At 43.4% G+C, this 20,400-nt stretch overlaps 1 protein-coding gene across 5 annotated transcripts in view; it reads left to right on the top strand.

Annotated features, from left to right (window-relative positions):
• NEDD4L (NEDD4 like E3 ubiquitin protein ligase) overlaps window positions 1-20,400 on the top strand; it is a 299,735-nt gene that overhangs the window by 49,430 nt on the left and 229,905 nt on the right. The window contains exon 1 of one of the 5 annotated variants that reach the window (XM_006116563.5): window positions 10,560-10,619. The exons of the other annotated variants lie outside the window; for them this stretch is intronic. The gene's annotated coding sequence lies outside the window, so the exon portion shown is untranslated. Of the gene's footprint in view, window positions 1-10,559; window positions 10,620-20,400 lie in introns of those variants that run through there. 5 annotated transcript variants of the gene reach the window in all.

Genomic DNA, 20,400 nt, shown 5'->3' with positions numbered 1-20,400 from the left:
TTTGGATATTCACTTCTATAGTTTATTGGGTAAATATGAACTTTAGCTTTCCACAAAGTACAGTTTTACCCTGGAAAGACTCTGAAAGTGTGTGTGTGTGTGTGTGTGTGTGCGCGCGCGAATTTTTCCCCTTAGTTTACAAGTCAGATGTGGTATGTTTGGTGTTTCTCTGATAGGAGAAACAAACACCCCCCCCCCCCCCAAAGAACCACCACACATTTGTCATTTTTGTTTGTATAGAATGACTGTAACTGAAAATATATTTTGTGTTGTCAGTTTCGCTGTCTCCTAGGCATAGTCAATGTCTCCAGTATTATGGAAGACCCATAAACAAATAGTTCTAAAATCACTTGGAGTTTATGGAGATTTCTCCGTTAATTCAAAGGGGTACAGAAGGTTGTCATTGCTGCAAATTCACTGTGGGGAACACAAGTCAGACTGGTTTTTCTGGCTCAGAGATCACCAGACCACTGTGCAGGCTAGCTGCTGCTCTTACTTAAGCTTTTGCAACCGCAGTCTTAATGACGAAAATGCAACAATTTGCAAAATTTGGAAAATTAGACTGTCAGTTAAACTAGATAGTATGGCAACTCTAAACTACAGATGTATCTTGGTAAACCACCTCACACAGCAGCATCAAAAATACCTGCTCCCTACACTCTCGAGCAATGTAGTTCTACTGACAGCCTTCATCCTCTTCCTGCCCCCAACAGTGCTATGTTGATGGGAGAGCTTCTTCTCCTAACATAACTACAGCCTCTTGGGGGAGGCGCTGTACATGAAGGCAAGCGTTAAGTCTGCCTCTGCACATCTACATCTGTGTTGGTTCAGCAGTGCTAACTGGAGTGAAGTAGGATAAACATTCCCTCCAAAATTATATGCTTTCTGAAGTAGAACAGAGAACCAATTGTGAGGGGAATGCCATCTAAATGGATGGCACATTGAATTAATTCTGAAGTGCAAAGCCAAAACAACTGGTTGGAAAGTAGCTTAATTTACTGGTGTATTGTGAGTTAACTCTGTTTTCAAGAGGGCATTTGCTGGTACTAGTCTATCTGCAGAAGAATTTTGGAATATCTTGAAGGGCAAGGGATGGTCATACCCTGTGTTGTAGATGGAGCAACTGGGTGTGAACAAGAGTTGTCTGACGTAGTGGTCAGAGGAGAATCAGAGGGAAGAACTAGGGATGACAGTGTGTAGATGACTACGCGATTAACTGATAAGCCTGGTCTTATTGGTTAATCCTGTTGACTACACGCGTTTCCCCTCTCCCCTCCCCCTTGCTGCCTCTGTATAGAGAGGCATTAGTGTGGAGGGTGAGGTTGTGGGAGGGAGCCGATATGTGCAAGGAGCTGGCTTTGTGGGTGCTTTCTCCATGGACCTGTGTGCTCCTCTTGATGCCTTGTACAGAGGTGGGGGGCAGGAAGGAATGCCTGCCCTGCCCTTGTTTGTGGAGGATCGAGCTCCGTGCAGATGGGGTGCGGCTGTGGAGCAACCTCTGTCCACAGGAAGCTTGGGAGCCTCCTGGACAGGGACTACTGCCAACCTGCACTGCTGCCTCTATATGGGAGGCAGCAGCAGCAGGGCTGTGGGAAGCTGGTTTTTGAACTCGTTCTCCTTGTGCACTGGCTCCTGTCTATCACGCCATGCTGCTACCTCTGATACAGAGGCAGCAGTGAATGGTGGCAGGGGGCTCCCTGGGAATGGGGCCAGGAGCGCACTGGCTGCCAGCCCCACTCCCAAAGACTATTGAAGTGTCATGTAATTACTAAAATTTGGTGCAGTTACATGACTGTTCAATTAATCGCTGCCTAACATCACTAGCAAGAGCCAGATGACGCTTGTTCAGAAAACAAACCAGTGACCAGAGTCAGGAGTTTGGAAGAGTTCTGAGGGAGATAGGAGCACGCCTGGGGTTGGAGCAAGGGCCAGTTCAGGAAGCTGGTCTGGAACAGCTGCGGACATGGAATGCATTGAGCTTGCTGTTGCTACAAGGCTCAGATGGTGGTCTGTTGGCCCTTCAGTCCTACCAGAGAGTATAGTTGCATAGGGAGAGTTTTCTGGGGCCATCTGAGCCCTGTTGGGTTGCTAGGCAACTGGAACTGGAGCCATCAGTGTTTTTGATGGATTATTTCTCTCAGCAAGCTCATTGAGTTCAGAACTTAATATGATTGAAAAGCAGTGAAGATGTAGGCTAACACATTTGAAAGCCTTATTGGCTTCATCATATTTTAGGCTAGAGGGGAACCTTGATGCTACAGTAAGAGGGGCACTGCAGGGGTGGTGGGAGGGTGTGACATTTATGTGAGCATGTACGTAAGTATAAAATACCTTTCAGACTACATTACTGAAGCTTGCACCAGCCATAACTGCCCACATTTAATTTACAGACTGGAATAATATTGAAGATTTTCTATATTAGAAGCAGATACATGCAGCGGTACTGCAATTAGTTTAGTTGGCACCTGAAGATTCTTCTAAAATAATATTAGATGAAACTCTGTCATCGTAGCCAATTAGTCTGAAACATAAACATGTAAGGTCCACCCCATATGTTAGTGAAAAAACATTGCTTCATTCTACAGCTGAGCATACAGATATTTATCACACCGTCTATCTTAAGTTATCCTCTTTTGTTTTCATAATTTATCAGATAAACTTTGAACTTAACTTTTTCCTTCTCGCTATCTGCCCTATATCCCATTTTTCCTAACCTCTTGGCTAAAGCACTCTATTTTCACTTTCTCTTAATTCCAGCAGGTACTGGGCAACTGTTCTTCCATTGTTTACCATTATCATTAAGTAACAAAACAGACTTGCATGTGCCACCATTCCATTTACTCCACTGCATAACTGGTCAGTTGTCAGCATTCAAGCTGGGGGGCGAAGAAGGGAGAGAATAAGGAAATAGAGACTTGATGAATTTATTAACACATTCTGATTGTTCATCTTTAATACTTCGTTGGCAAAATGTTTTGTTCTGGTACTACATTCTGTATGTTGGTATCCTTCATTTCTTTCTGGGGCTATGGTCAAGAGAGTGGACACTCCCTGCTCTTTCTCCTCACTTGGGCTGAGGGGAAGAGGTGTCTCCTATTGAGGCAGGTCCAGGGCTTGGGGAGAGGCATCTTTCCCTGCTGCAGCCCTGAGTGCCTGCATGGTGCTTGATAGGCAGCTGTGTGGCTGTGCAGTGTAGAGGGAATGTAGTCCAGAGGCCTGTTGTGCTTGACCCTCAAGTACAAGAGTAAGGCTCACTTGAGTATTTTGAGCACAGAAGGGACGCTATGTTGGTCGTACCTGTGTCACAACTGTAGTATGCTCGTATGGGGCTGTTACGTTATTTCTTGCCTTTGTCTTTGCTGGATTCTCTCTTGAAAGCCTTAACAAAAGATTTGCTCTCTTCAGAGTGCAAACACGTGGTGGTGGTGGTGTTTTAAATCAGATAAATCTTTTGTCCTTTGGTTTTAGGATTGATTTATATATTTTGCCATATCTCATACTTGTTCCTATTTCTTGGCTGATTGTTCTCTTGCAGTCATCAAGGCCAGTGGATCAGAAGTTTGATATTCCAGGTCATATTTAACTAGCCATTTCTCATTTAGGAAATGTGGGAGTTAAAGGCAGTGTCAAGCATACTGTCAGGCTTTGTCTAGCACAGCCACGGCAGCACTTAAAACTGCAAGAGCGGCCAAGGCATGAGGTCTTCCTGCGCTTTATGTAAACCACTTCTGTGACAGGAGTAGCTGCTCCCAGCGCTGTCTGTAGCCTGGTTCACATGGGCACTGTAATTACTGTGCTCAGGGGGAGGGGAGAGGTGTTCTTTCATACCCCTGAGCCAGAAAGTTACCGAGCTGTGAAGTGCCAGTTTAGACTTGACCTTCCATTCCTTTCCATTGGAAATGTCTCTGTGTAGCTTTTAAACTTTTTGTTTAGGCTGCCTGAACTAGCTTGACTCCCTTGTTTCATATTTTTAAAAGCTTCAAAGGGGTAGCCGAGTTAGTCTGTAATAGAAAAAACTTAAACAAATAGTCTTTAAAGTGCTACCAGACTTAACAAAATATGAAGATGGTATTATGAGCTTTCGTGGGCACAGCCCACTTCTTCATTTACTCCACTGCATAATTGGTCAGTTGTCAGCATTCAAGCTGGGGGGTGGAGAAGGGAGAGAATAAGGGTTTCATGCTGTGGGAGAAGGGAAAGAATAAGGGTTTCATGCTGTGCCCACGAAAGCTCATGATACCATCTATATATTTTGTTAGTCTTTAAAGTGCTACCAGACTATTTGTAGTTGTTTTTAAAGTTTTTCTTGTTTCATAGTTACTGGCTCAGAGTGGGAATGCCTGTAGGGCAGTGTTCTTAGTCTTCGGAAATGTGTTAGTCAGTCAGCCAGGAAATCCTTCAACCACTGGGAGAATCTCAGTGGGGTGGCTGAGTTAGTTTGTAAGTTGAAAAACGAGTAGTCATGTGGCCTCTTAGAAACTAACAAAAATATATATACAGTATCAAGAACTTTTGTGGGGGAAACCCACTTCAGATGAACTGGAGTGGAAAACCACTGGGAGAGGGTATTCAAGCCTGTCCTTTTTACAAAGCTGAGTGCATTCTTTGGTGTAGATAGGAAGCCTTAGTGAATGAGTCCTATGTATGGGAACCTAATCTCATCTTTAAACTGGGAGCTTGTATATGTTTGAGTAGTACTTAACACAACAGGATCTCAATTCTGATTAAGTGTTTGGGTGCTACTGTCACACAAACAACAACCTATGCTTTTATTTTATTTAAAAGTGGGATGTTTGCCTGTTTTGAATTGTGCTTCATGCACTCTCATAAGGTACATCCCCCTTAGTTCTGTTTGTGCTGCTTTATAGATAACCTGTCTGAAAAAAGTACATCTTACTTTCTAAAGAAAAATGTGCTGCACTTTAGCTTCTTACAATGTTTTACTTTCAGTGAGGTTATAACATTCCACAAGGTAGAATCAGTGCTAGAATGTTCAGTTCCCTACCAGTACTAACTGTACTTGCATATGACGTTTGTCTAGCAGACTTTGTGCATTAGAACTAACCCAGTCTGGTGTCTATACAGTAATTTGGAGTAACTCCCGCAGTCCTGGTTGAAAGGCAATAAGTTCTGTTTCTACAGCGAATTTTAGAGCATCTCAGGCTGGAGCTAGGACTCAGAAGCTTATGGGATGTAATGAAATAATCCCTCTTTGAGCCTGTCACTATAAGGCCATGTCTCCACTTACAGGAGGATCAGCACTTCGGCACTTGATCTTCTGGAGTTTGATTTAGCAGGTCTAGTGAAGACATGCTAAATAGAACATTTAGGGCACCCCATTAGCACTGATACTCTTCACCGTTGTGAAGAGTAAGGTAGTAGACGGAAGTGTTTCTCCTGTCACTCTCCTGCAGTGGAGACTGCACCAAACTCGACTTAAGATATGTCTACACCAGCTATGTTATTTACTAACAATGTTAAATTGCGGTTATCTAGCTAATCGTATAGTCAATACTATTTGTACTGACTACATATAGTAGTATGTACTGCTACTGCTCTGCAGAGGAACCAGCTTGAGCCGGGACTGAGCAATCCCAGCTCATGCCAGCTCTGGGAGCCACCCATACTGTGGCTCCTACATGTTAAATGTTGTAAGAACTGCTGGGCTTTTACTACATTTCAAAAGCAGAGACGCGATGTCCGGAACCAGCATGAGGCAGTGGCTGGGGGGGAGGGCGCCTTTGAAAAGTAGGAAGAGCCCCATGGGGATCTTCCTGCATTTCAAAGGCTGAAGTGTCGCAGTGAGAACTGGCAGGAGTGGGGACTACTTCAGACCCCACTCGTGCCATTTGCCCACTATACCTTTGCCTTCCCTGCCCCCCACAGAGACTTCTGGGGGGAACCAGCTTTTAAGTCGACTTCCCCCAGCACCGGCTCCTGCTCCCACCCACTGCTGCCTCTGATAGAGGTGGGGGAGGGAGAAGGGGACGGGACTAGTCAAGCCAGTACTCGAACATGTGATAAGCTTATATCGACTAGTCACTTACATCCCTATTGCGTATCTTAAGTTGACCTCCCCCCACAGTGTAGACCTGGCCTAAGGCATGTTTTCTAAACCTTTCGTCACTCTTGTGGCGCTTCTCTGAACTCTCTCCAATTTATCTGTTCTTGAATTGGGTACATAGCTCCTACAGTGGTTGCAGTAAGAGATAAAATAACCTTTCAACTTCTACTTGAGATCCCTCTCTTTATGTATTTTAGGCTTTCCTTAGCCCTTTAGTCCATAGCATTGCACTAGGAGCTCAGGGTCAGCTAATTATTCACCACATCCTCCACATTATTTTCAGTCACTGCTTCTGAAAACAGTCTCCTATCTCATAAGTGTAGCTCAGTGGTGCACAACCTTTTCCCTGGTGTGACCCCTGGGAAAATTTTGATAGCAAAAAAAACCGAACGTGCCCCCCTTAAATGCCGCCCGGCTCACCTGCCGCACCCCCTGCCACGCGTGTATGCTGAGCTGGGAAAAAAATGGTGGCCAGCCCAGTGCTGTGACCCCACCCCACCCCACCCCGGAAGACAGCTGCGACCCCAAGGAGGCCGCAACCCATGGGTTGCGCACCGCTGGTGTACACTATAGACACTGGTGGGCAAATACTGTCCCATGCGCCACAACTGTTTCCTCGTGGTTAGCCCGTGGTAGGCCTCCACTGCTATATTTACCTGTGCCTGTGCAAGTACAGGCAAATGGCACTGATTCCTGGAGTTACCATTGGCAGGGAAGAGCGATCTGCGACCAGCAGGAGCTGCAATCACCTGTACCTGCAGGTGCAGGTAAATATAGTGCCAGTGGTCTGCTAGGGGCTAACCCTGGCGAACCACCACCATTTTATTGCCCTCCCCTGCTATAGACTTTGTTGCTAGATGTATACATGTATGTTTACCTATATTAAATCACTTGTTTGTTCAGAAGCTTCAGGGGGTAGCTGAGTTAGTCTGTACTGGATAAAATTAAAAAACAACAAATGGTCTGGTAGCACTTGGTAGACTAACAAAACATGAAGATGGTGTCGTGAGCTTTCATGGGCACAGCCCACTTCTTCAGATGACCAGTCATCTGAAGAAGTGGGCTGTGCCCACGAAAGCTCACGACACCATCTTCATGTTTTGTTAGTCTACCAAGTGCTACCAGACTATTTGTTGTTGTTCTTTGGCACCCAGTTTACCAAGTGACCCAGATTACTCTGAATCAGTGACCTGGCCTCTTCGTTGTTCGCCATTTCACCCCAGTTTTTGTGTCATCTCTGCAGACTTTATCAGTGATTCTATGTTTTCTTCCAGGTTGTTGGTTAAAAAATATGATAGCGTAGGACCAAAAACCGATCCCTGCAGGACCCCAAACATACATATACACCTGCTCCATGATGATTCCCTGTTAATAATTGTCTTTTGAGGCGTATGGGTTAGCCAACTTTAAACTGTTTGTATTTTTAATCCTTTGGATATTTTTGTGTTCCTGTGTTTTATTAAAAGCAATATAATGCAGATGCGATATACTTAAACTTCAGTAAGGTATTTGACTTTTTGCCATACTACATGTGGAAGAAAACACAACATACATTTTGATTTATCAACTGTTCGTAATTATATTAAAAATATCCAGTTAGTCTAACTAAAATCGTTTTTTCATAAATTCATGTTGATAGGCATTGTTTATATTGCCCTCCTTCCATTTTTTTTCATTAATAGCATCACGTATCAGCCAATTTGTTATCTTGCTTAGGAGTTAATGCTACCTTGACATGAAAAAACATGCATTGTAAGAATAAAAGAACTGCTTGCATGAAGTCTCTTGACATAAATAGCTTTCCAGGGTTGTAGTCGTCCTATATTTCCTTACAGTGGAAGTTTTCCTTGCTCATCTCTAGGTAGAAAATGAAAAAATGGCTTTCTGAAGAAAAAACATTGCTGTGGTTCAACGTTGAGCTTTCTTTAGATTAACTATGAGGTTTCCTGGCCTTTGACCTGGTTACCTTGCTAATGGAAACTTACTGCTTCTGACTTCCTCATACTTATCACTTACTACCTCTTCTGTTTAAAGCTCCAAGTTTCATTACAAGATGGTATCTTGTTAGAATAAACTGCATGTTTGGTAAGTTGTTTTGGTTAACTATTTAGAGGACCTTTCAGTGAGTCTGTGAATTTATGAATCTCTAGTTTTAAGGTTGTGTGCCCGAGCAGCCACCGGCAATGTGCCGGCTGGGGAAACCCAGCTGCCGGCCACGGAAACGCAGCCGCTGGCCTGCAAGTGGGGGCACAGGAGAGGCGGGCAAGGTGTCTGGCGAGGGGGAAGTCAGTGGGGAATGGCGCGGTGAGTGGTGAACCCTCCGCTGCTTTGCAGGGAGGCGGGGGAAGCCCAGCGCAGGTACTGGCAATGGGCTGGCTGGGTTAATCGTGTTATTCTGGGGACAGTTATGTAATTTAAAAAACGTTCCCTTAAAAAAAAAAAAGTCATGCTATCGCAAAAACGTGTTAAGCAGGCACGTGTTAAATGAGGAATTACTGTATAGAGCTGTTTTAGCCCATTTTGGGAGCAGTGATTTTCTTCTGATCTTGTTTATACAGCATTGCTAGAAGGAGTTGTTGAATGTCAAATACTATAAAAATAAGCTCTCTGATCTGTGCTGACAGAATTAAAATATTCTTAATTTCATTTGTGCCAGATTTAATGTATTCTAGGCCTTTAGAAAAAGCAAAGTTCAACATTTGGGTTTACCAGTTAGCTTGCCTTTGCTTGTGTAGAGGATGAATTCCTATGGTACACGTATGGAAGAATAGAATACAGAGGCTGAGAAACTCTGTGGACCTGAATACTGGGGTTGCCCTTGATTAGCAGCAAACAGGAGAAATCTATCTTGAACCTTTTTCTGTTTGGGAGGGAAGAAGCATGTCAAGGGATTGTATGCATCCTTCCAGCAAAAGGATAAAGACATATAAGATGGACAGAAGAAAATCAGTTCTCCCAAAATGGATGACTGAAAAATAACAAGGTCTTTAATATGACTAAACATTGAGACAAACTTGCAGAACATTCTGACACTGAAATTCATTAATGTTATATTAGGTTATGATTGCATGCTTTTCACTTGTATATGTGCATACATTTTATTTTTATAATTTAAGGTACTTGAAATGTGTCTCAGGTTGATTTTTGCAGAAAAATAAGTAATTTTACTTAGTTCATAGGGAACAAAGCTAGCTCTCTCTGAAAAGGATGTTTTTAGGAATTGAATTACCTCTTCCTGACAGGGATATGACATGATAAAGCATTATGGCTTCTTCTCTCTTCATTTATCTTCCCAACAGTGTATGATCACCACCCCACAAGTCACTGCTTCTTCCCCCGGCCATATTCTCCAACTTAGTAAATTGGCCAGTATTCTGAAAAAGCATTAATTTGACTCGATGAAAACAATCAAAGGCGAAAAATTTTCTGCCTAAAAATTGTAGAAAGAGTCTAAATACAGACACGGAAACTGAGAACAGTAGTATCTTTATTTGATGGTGTATTTTTGCTTTAAAAGACCAAGTTTTAAAAGAAACATAGCTTTATTTATGTTGGGCTACATGAATGATTGATGCCATAGGGTAATGGCTCTGCAGTTTGGGGCATTTGGAGGAAAACAAATGTGTATGTAGTTGATTTCAGAACATGGAATGTGTATTAAACTTCCATACCCATAATTTTTTAAACACTGCTGATATATTTTTGACTATTTTAAAAAAACGAACTGGTGTGTTTTTTTGGTTTCCTTGTTGGCCATTAATAGAACCTACTGGCTTTTTTTGAGAGGCTGAAAAAAAGCTAACTGAGCTCAGATATGGATTGGTACAAGCTTACTCAAGCATGTTGCCTTTAAAATGACGAGATGAATTATTAAAGAAAAAATCAAGTTATGCATTCTGTTAACAGGTTATTCTTTACAAGGAAGCAAAATCTAACCTATATGCCATTTTTTAGAGTTGCAGGCATATGTAACTTCATGTTAATCATTGGTCAAAACAAAACTTAAAGTTCAATGTGCTTATCAATAAAATTCAACTTGAATATCTAACCAGCTTTAAACACTTCATCCCAGAGCTCTGCAAGCTAGATGGATAAGAGTGAGTGTGTGTGTGTGTGTGTGTGTGTGTGTGTGTGTGTGTGTTTGCATGTTTGTGTGTGAGCATGCAGAAGTGTGAAAATTAAAGATACAATAGTTACATATGATTCAGTGTTCTAATGATACCAAGTTAAAGCAAAATATTGTATATGATAGCTCAGTTAATGTATTTCAACTTCAGGATGTTAAATTCTGAGACCTATTCCAGAATCTAGTAACAGAAGTTCTCTAATATTGCAGTATGGGAGACGTGAGTTCAGTGCCAGGTTTCATTCCATGCCAGGGCTGGATTCAAAGAGCTTAGGGATAGCACATCCAGTACTGTGGAAGGGAGTGGCTTTTGTTGCTCAACTGCAACTCTTAAATTAAGGAGTGGCACTGGCTGGCATTTTAAGAAGACCTTGCAGGCTCTGCTGCATATTGGATAAAACATTCCACAGAGCAAGGAGGATTACAAAGGTGAGAGAATTCCTGTGTGGTGTGGGATTACCTGGTATTTCTAAAGGAAGAAGGGAAAGCTTTGCAGTGAGGGCTTTTATTTGTTACATGAGAAATGTTTGTGGTAACTGTATAAGTAACAACATTAACAGGAGCTGAGTTGAAACCTGCCCGGGGTTAGGAATGCATTCCCTTTAAGAGGAGCTGAATTAAATGTGACATAGGAATGGCAGACTGGGTCTGATTCAAAGTGGATTTCATCCAGTGTCCTGTCTCTGGATGTTCAGAAGAACATTCAAGAATCCCACATTAGATACGGGATAATCTGCCACCTGTATTAGTTCTCATCATGGTCTCTAATAGATGGAGACCTAAACCATGTTTCAGAAGTTTTGTTAGTATGTAGTAACAGCATTGAATAAATTTGTGTGTATATCAGTGCTGATAGAATGACTGACTTTCACCTAACAATATTTGTATATGTTGCTTTTGCTTAGACTCATTGGGTCCCTTCTCTCGTGTCTGTACATGGTTGTTGCCTTTTTTTGCTTAGGCCTATAGATTTAATTTCCAGTAGAGACATTGTGATGTCATGGTAGGCCTGATTAAAATTTTGAAAAAACACTCTTACTTTGTTACTTCCAAGAAACATAGTTTTTAATTTAATGCAGCCCAGAAGGAAAAGCATTCACTGCTGTCTCTATAAACTTGAACACCTACGTCTGTCTACCGCTTGTTTAGGGTTACGTTTCATACAACTTGTAAAATCTCAAGGTTGTTTCAGAATGTCCCCAGGTATGTGACTTGTAAAATCTGAGCTTTGGCTTAATTGTAAGGTACAGGTGTAAAGATAGCTACAATAGAAAAGTTGCTTCTGTTTTCCTCCTTGTTCAGTATCTTGAACAGTATATTAACATCTTGTTCACCAGTCCCCTATGATTACTTGTATGCATGAATATTTGGAAGATGATCAGGGTTCCTTCCTCCTTCATAAAATTCTTGAAGACTGCTATGCCTCCCCCCATTTTTTCATACTTTTTCAAAGAGATGTTATTAAGGGTACCAGAACAAACTCTCTCTCTGTGTAAGATAGGAAATATGGCAAGAGGCCACACTGGCTTAACCAGGGACTCTTTAGTGATCTGAAACTCAAGAGAGTCTTACAAAAAGTGGAAATTGTCACATTAGAAAGGATGAGGATAGATAGATAAATAACACAATACATACACGTAGGGACAAAATTAGAAAAGCCAAGACAGAAAATAAATTTATTCTACCTAGAGATATAGAATAACAAGCAAATACTCTACAAATATGTTAGAAGGAGGAGAAAGACCAGGGACAGGGTAGACCTGATAGTCAATGGCAGGGAGAGAGGAGAAGAATAACAGAAAATGTAGAAAAGGCAGAAGTGCTAAGTAACTTCTTTTGTATCCGTTTTCACCAAAAAGGTTAGCAGCAATTGGATGTCTAATCCAGTGAAAATGAGCTACGGTCAGAAACCAATACGTAAAAAGTACTTACGCTGGGTGTCTTCCAGTTGCTAGGACCTGAAGATATACATCCTAGAATACTTAGCGAAGTAAGTGAGCAGATATCTGAGCCATTAGGGATAATCTTTTTTAAAAGATTCTAGAGGACTGGAGAAGGGCAAATAGAGTGGCAATCTACAAAAAGGGGGAATAAGGTCAACCCATTGAATAACAGACCAGTCAGCTTAACTTCAATATTTGAAAAAAATAATTGAGCAAATAATTAAGCAATCAGTATTTGAACACCTAGAAAAGACGGTAAAGTGATAGGTAATGGCATGGATTTGTCAAGAACAAATCTTGTCAAACCAACCTAATTGCTTTCTTTAACAGGGAAACAAGTCTTATCTCTTGGAGGAAGTGGGAGATACAGTAAATGTTGACTTCAGTAAGGCTTTTGATGCTGTCTCACATGGCCTTCCCATAAAGAAATTAGTGAAATACAGATTGGACAGGGTTATAATGTAGGTTTCTAATTGGTTGGGAAACTGTTCCCAAAGTAGTTGTCTGTGGTTCATATTCCAGCTGGAAGGACATATCAAGTGGGGGTCATGCAGGGATCAGTCTTCTTTCATATTGTCATGAATGATTTTGATAATGGTATATAGAGAATCCATTTACAACCCTTTCAGCTTGGTATTCTCTGCAAACTTTGTAAGTGCTTTGGGGAATTGGTTTATTTTAAATGCTGATCCTAACAAACTGCTGAAATGGTCTGAAGTAAATAGGATGGAATTCAATAAGGACCAATGCAAAGTGCTCTGCTTAGGAAGGAGCAACTGGTTGCACACATACAAAATGGGAAATGACAGGACTACTGCAGGAGGAGATCTGGGAGCCATACTGGACCAAAGCTATTGGGGGTGTGCTCTGGGTGGAGGGTGTGCGGAAGGGAGCTGGAGGTGGGGATGCAGGATGGGGATGGGTGCACCTACCTGGTGCAGAGCCACCCCTAGACTGGCTTTCAGAATCCAGTGCCACTGGCCAGGAATCCAGGTCAATGGGAGCAATGGTAGAGACTGCAAACAAGCACGGGACAAATTCCCTGTGCTGCTGTTCTGCTGCAGAGTCACTTCCTGCTCCTGCCAGGTAGAACGCCCGGGCCAGATGCAACTGGTGAGTTGTGTGTAGGGATTTGGAGCAATCACATTTTTGAATTGCTCTGCTCCAGCTCTGCTCTGACACCAATACGGACTGCTCCAGCTCTGCTCCGTCCTCCGACTCAAATTAATTTTTAATTTAATTTTAATATACATAATATATTTTTTTAAATAAATTGCAAGTTTTTCCTATGAAATTTTGTGGTAAAACATTTGAAATATTTTCCAAGTTTTTAATTAATATATCAAAAATGCTTTAATATAGATATATCGATGAAATATGGTATGTGCCGTAGCGTTGGTACGTGCTATTGCTGTTCTACAACATTAATTGTTGGGAAGTAATGAGGCTACACGTTACAAGGTTGAAAATAAACACATACTAATCTAACTAATTAATCTGTGCGAGTACGTACTTGACTAACCTTGGCACAAGGGTGGGAGCAGTTTTCAATGTTGTCAGATGTCTGATAATTATCTGATTCTTCAATAAAACATATCTCCAAAAAACTTTGGTAATTTTGTAACTGTACATTAAATCTTGATTTTGTCTGAAGTGAGAATAATTGTGTGACATATTACGTAAAGTGGTAAAGTAGATGTTATACAATCTGAAACTTTTTTGCACCTTTAGGACTTTCTTGATAAAATATCTTCATTTTGGATTGAAAATGGGGAAGAAACAAACAAACTGGAGCAGTCAAAATTTTCTGTGCTCCAGCTCCGGGCAAAAACCTGCAGCTCTGCTGCTCCGCACTCCAGCTCCGGGGTCCGCTCCAAAGCCCTGGTTGTGTGGATCTAGCCTGCAAGACTCAGGTTTTCTCCCTCCAACAGCAGGGAGCTGGCACTAGTGCTCTAGTAATGTGCTGGGGAGGGGAGAAGGAACGCTGAACCTCAGTTAACCTTTTACATCCCTAAATGAACTTGTCAAAGTAGCAAAGAAAGATATAATGACATATGGCTGGAAGTAGATATTAGACAAAATCAGACTGGAAAGAGGGCTTAAATTTGTAACAGGGATGGTACTTAACCATTTGTGAGCTTACCAAGATTGGTTGTTCCTCAAAATAAGTCCCAGAGCAGATCTTTTAGTGAAAGTTTTGTGGCCTGTGCTATATAAGAGGTCAGACCAAATTGTCACAGTGGTGTCTTCTGGCTTTGGAATCTTAAGAATTCATTGTTACAACATTGAGTCAATGAATGAATGTATGGGTCATAAATGACCAGCTCTTTAGCACTCTTTGCTGACTGATGGTGCTATTTAATGGTAGATTTGGTAGAGCCAGGAAATGAAAATTTGTGTGCTATGTTGGGAAGAGCAGATTATGTAAACGTATTAAACTATCACTTTTGAGTCTTCAGTGATATACAGGCAGTCCCTGGGTTATGTACAAGATAGGGATTGTAGGTTTGTTCTTAAGTTGAATTTGTATGTAAGTCAGAACTGGCTTCCAGATTCAGCCACTGCTGAAACTGACCAGCGGCTGACTACAGGAAGCCCGAGGAAGAGTTGCTCTGCCCTGGGCTGCTTGGAATCAGCCGCTGATCAGTTTCAACAGAAGCTGAATCGGGATGCCTAGGACAGAGCAGCTGGGGCGCTGCCGGGTAGGTCCCCGCAGGGGTGGCGCTGCGGGGACCAACCGGGCAGCACTCCAGCTGCTCTGCCCCAGGTGTCCCCAAGTCAGCCGCTGCTGAAACTGATCAGCGGCTGATTCCAGGCAGCCCAGGGCAGAGAACTCTGCCTCGGGCTTCCTGTAGTCAGCCGCTGATCAGTTTAAGCAGCGGCTGACTTGGGGACACCTGGGGAAAAGCAGCTGGGGTGCTGCCCGGTTGGTCCAGTAGCACCGAGGAGTGGCGCTGCAGGACCAACCCAGCAGCCCCAGCTGCTCTACCCCAGGTGAGAAAAGCCTGGTCTGCTGGGGGGCGCACTAGCTGCGCCCCCCAGCAGACCAGGGAAACCGGGACGGCGGGACCGTGGAGATGTGCCGTGGTCCCGCCTGCATCCTCCCCAGCTTTGCTCCGTGTCTCCCTGGTCTGCTGTGGCGTCTCCAGGAAGACGAGGAGCAAAGCCGCGGAGGGGCTTGGGCAGCGGGGCAGCCTAGGCGCTTCTGGGCTGTCCCGCTGCCGGCTTCCGCCGAGACTTTGCAAAGCCGCGGAGGGGCTCGGGCAGCCCAGGCGCGCTTGGGCTGTCCCTCTGCTGGCTTCCCCCGAGGCTTTGCAAAGCCTCAGGGGAAGCCGGCAGCGGGACAGCCCGGACGCGCCTGGACTGCCCCGCAGCCCCAGCCCCTCCCGCGTCTTTCTGGTCTGCAGCTTTTCTCGCCCTGGAGTACACGGGCAGCAGGACCGCGAGGTCCCACAGTCCGAGTCCTCCGGGGCGAGAAAAGCCCCGTTCATAACTGCGGATCCGACATAAGTCGGATCCGCGTAAGTCGGGGACTGCCTGTATGTAACTGCCTCAAAACACACACAGCTTATAAATGACTTTCCTATTGTTTTATCTTTGTCATATATTACTTAAAACTTCTTATTACTTAAAAGTGCATTCCTTTATGGAATGGTGCCTTTTTTGGAACATGGGTTTTTAGAGGTGCACCTGGAAGCAATGTAATGAAAAAAGTGTGTGTTTTTTTTTTTTTTTTTTTTTTTTTTAAATGTGCATTCAGGAAGAATGGTGGCACAACACTTTGGCTGCATCTAGACTGGCATGATTTTGCACAAAAGCAGCCACGTCAATTTATTGTGCAAGAAAACCCGATGGCTAAAATGGCCATCGGAGCTTTCTTGCGCAAGAGCGTCTACACTGGCACGGATGCTTTCGCACAAAAGCAAATCTTTTGTGCAAAGGCACATGCCAGTATAGACGCTCTCTTGCGCAAATACTTTTAACGGAAAAACTAGACGCAGCCAAGCTTGAGTGGAAAACTCCATGGACATGAATCCTCAGTGTGAAGGAGGTAGAAGGATAAGATTTTACTGAACACTGATCTAGCATGTCATCTGGCGCACACTATAAAATACCACCTCTATTGAGGAGATGAAGGCAGAGGCAGTAAATCAGGTTAATAAACATTTGATAATTTCTTCTATGCTGAATATCATGTGGTACCAAAAAAGAGTCTTCCAGTTCAAATTAACACAAAGTACACCCTTTCTTAGTCAGATGTCTTCCCATTGGCTTCAAATGGAGCTACATCAGCTGAATTCAAAGAGAATTTGATCAGGCCTTTAACTTGGTGGCAGTCGCAGAAGAACTGCACGTGTCCCTGTAAGAGTGGTTATTGCAGTTCCTGCCTAGGAGGATAATAGTATTTCAGATGGTAGCAAACTGATAAGCTCACTAATTTGAATTGCCAGTATTGTATTATTTCTGCTCCTCTGTTCGGTACATAGAACTTTTAACCTCATGTTCATTTGAAAAAAAAAAAAAAGGAGCAAATGTGCTACAATGTAATACAAAGTTCACCTTGCCCTTTGCAAACAATAGGATTATAAAAAATATTTTACTGTCTGAACTAGGTTGTGATTTGTTTGAAAATGCAGTATAATTAAACATGTTGGACCTTACTAAAGTTTTTAAAAACTGGTTTCATGTTTCTATGTGAAATTCAGCAAGTGCAGCTATATGCAATACCTGTGCTGCTTAGGGAACAAAGCATAAGATTTCAGTCAACTCTGCTAGTCTAGAATGTCACGTGGCACAAACTATAAAATATTCCCTCTACAGGCAGTCCCCGAGTTAAACGGATCCGACTTATGTCAGATCTGCAGTTACGAACGGGGCTTTTCTCGCCCCGGAGGATGGGAGCGGCGGGACGCCCAGATGAGCCGCGGTCCCGCCGCCCGCGTCCTCCGGGGCGAGAAAAGCTGCTCCCCGTCTCCCTGGTCTGCTGGTCAGACCAGGGAGACAGGGAGCAAAGCCTCGGAGGACGCCCGCAGCGGGACAGCCGCGGTGCGCCTGGGCTGTCCTGCTGCGGGCGTCCTCCGCGGCTTTGCTCTGTGTCTCCCTGGTCTGCTTGGGGGGCGGGGGGCGCAGCTAGTACCCCCCACCCCAGCAGACCAGGCTTTTCTGCCCACGACGCCTGGGGTAGAGCAGCTGGGGCGCTGCTGGGTTCGTCCCGCAGCGCCGCTCCTCGGCGCTACTGGACCAACCCGGCAGCACCCCAGCTGCTCTGCCCCAGGCATCCCCAAGTCAGCCACTGCTGAAACTGACCAGTGGCTGACTACAGGAAGCCCCTGGCCCGGGCTTCCTGGAATCAGCCGCTGATCAGTTTCAGCAGCAGCTGACTTGGGGATGCCTGGGGTTCTTAAGTTGAATCTGTATGTAAGTCAGAACTGGCATCCAGATTCAGCCGCTGTTGAAACTGATCAGTTTCAACAGCGGCTGAATCTGGATGCCAGTTCTGACTTACATACAGATTCAACTTAAGAACAAACCTACAGTCCCTATCTTGTACGTAACCCGGGGACTGCCTGTATTTAGGAGATGGAAAAAGTCTGAGACCTTTTTTTCTCATGGGCACACCAGTGTGAGTGCATCATTAGCACTATATGTTGTTTCATGGCTCAGTACTTTGGTTCATGTGTCTGCTTAAAATTATGCCAAGAAAAGCTGAATGCAGCATAAAAAAAAAAAAATCTAAGTGAAGCATTTAAAGCTTCAGTTCAGCAGATCTCTTGAATTGGTGTGCTGAACCCTATCTGTGACTTGAACTTTCCCTCTTTTGTGGAGAGTTTCAAAACAACTTTAAATGGAATGATACTTTAATAGTAAGGATGTAAGTGACTTGTCGACTACCTGATAAGCCTATGTTCCATCAGAGAGAGGAAGCTGGTGAGGAAGAGTGGGAGCTGGGTTTAGCCAGTTCCCCCCCCCCCCCAACACAGTCTCCACTGGAGGGAGGGGCAGGGGCGTAGTGGTGGCAGGAATCAGCTGTTCCGGCTAGTTCCTGGTCCCAGATGCTGTGCATCTGCCCTGGCAACTCTTACTACTTTTAAAAAGCAGAGCTGCAGCATTGGAGCCTGGCTCTTAATACATTTAAAAGGCAGAGCTGCCACGGGGTTAGCTCCCAGGGCTGGAAGCTAATACCGCTGTGGCTCTGCAGTTCCCCACTTATCAACTAATCAAATAGTTGATGAAAATTCCATCGAATACTTGATTAGCTGATTAAATGCAATTTAACATCCCTACTTTATAGTGGTTTGTTTAAGGAGGGGCAAAATACCACCCCAGCATAAAACACCATCCTCTTATGACTTCAGATATCATGATGGAAACCTTAATTAAGCAGTAATGAGTTTTCATTATAAAGTGGTGTGTGACTCTCCCATGTTTCCAACCACAAGCCCTTTCATTACAATTTATTTCTCAACTATTTCCTGGCATTCTTCACTGCCTGCCCCCTTTGCATGAAAGAGTCTTGCACTTGTCTGGAAGGGCACCACATGTTTTCAATTGAAGTCTCTCCTGAAGAAAACTATAGAGACCTCTATGCTTGAAAACAAAATAGGGTATGTAAAATAAACCCAGTTCAGTAACTGTTAATGTCACTGTATATTAGTTACTTGCTTGCCCGCTGTTTTGATTACTTTTCCTGTGAGTTTTAGCGGCAAGGATCGTACTTTTTCAAACTGTAAGTTCTTTGGGGCAGTGGTAATACTGGGAGTGCTGTTGGAAATCCACAGTAATAAAATAAAAAGTCAAAACCGAAGCTTGAGAAGGCATATAAATCCTCAAGCTTTTGGTTGTGAGGCATCCTAAGTATTGAGATAAGGGGGTTTATAACGGTGTTTTCTCTGCTAGTTTTTATACAATAACAACCTCTTCCAAGTGCTACATTGTCCTGCATTTTGCTTCAACTACCCAAGACTAACACGGCTACATTTCTATCACAACCTCTTCCAAGTTTCTTCCTTTGGAGCATGCGACATACTCTGCTGTCAGAGGCAAAGTTTTGGATCAGATAAACCACTTGTCTGCTTTTAGAATGGACCTCTGGCTCTCCTAATGATGTTTAAGTCTTAAATGCAGGTAAAGTGAGTCCATCCATTACGTCAGCTATCTAAAACAAATGGAATAGGCATAATATGATCACGATAGTACAAACCTGTGATAAATTGACTACTTTCTGAACAAACTATGAGCAGTGGGAGTCTCAGCTCCAATAACTTCACCTAAAGGGGTTGTATGAAAAGGCACAGTTGACACCTGTGGTGGCAAAACAAGTTTCAATGGGATCTTTCTCAAACCTGTTTTTACTTATAGCACCTACAAGTAGTAAGTCAGGCCCCAAGCAAAGTTTAGCTGGGCATAGGGCAAACTCATAACAATGAGCTGCTGTTCCATCCCACACAGATGCAGCGGTGCAAACATTCTCACCAAGATACACATAACAGTCAAATTCAAATAGTCACAATTTCAAATAAAATATGAATTTTATTTCTCATAAAGAAGGGCTTATGGCCCTCTTGCTGGGCTTCTCCTTGGTAAAGTGTGTCAATTTCCCTATAAACTTAAAAAAACAACAAATGGTCTGGTAGCACTTTATATACTAACAATACAGGTAGATGGGATCATGAGCTTTTGTGGGCACAGCCCACTTCTTCAGATGACCGGAGTTGTATCTGAAGTGGACTGTGCCCACAAAAACTCATGATACCATCCACAATACATGTTTTATTAGACTATCAAGTGCTACCAGACCATTTGTTATTTTCTAAGTTTATCCTGTACAGACTAACTTGGCTACCTCACGAAGCTTCTGAACATGCATTTCCCTATACTCACTCACTCACTCACTCTAGGAGCCTTAATCGTGCACCAGGATGGCTTACAAACACAAAGAACTGTCCTCCCCAAGTGTTTGCCCTCGATAAGCTTGCAGCCTAAGATGAGATGTGGCTACAGGCAAATGGGGGTACAAGGAAACGGAGATAATATTGGTCAGTATGACAGACTGGCCTTAGCACACAAGCAGCCTGTTACTACAGTTTCTGTAGGCATCACTGCAGATGAGGGTATCTTTAAGGAAAGGTTTGAAAGGATTCTTTTCATTGTTGGTGAGAACCTTTTTATTTAAAAAAGGCTGGCCAAAATACAGTGCACCAACAAAGCCGTGTTGATCTGTACTGTTAAGTGAAGACAGTGAAGTGTATCAGACTGCTGTAAGGTGA

The sequence above is a fragment of the Pelodiscus sinensis genome, chromosome 6 (assembly GCF_052426305.1).
Source record: "Pelodiscus sinensis isolate ZL-2025 chromosome 6, ASM5242630v1, whole genome shotgun sequence".
NCBI lineage: Eukaryota > Metazoa > Chordata > Testudines > Trionychidae > Pelodiscus > Pelodiscus sinensis.
This window is presented reverse-complemented; position numbering and strand designations above follow the sequence as displayed.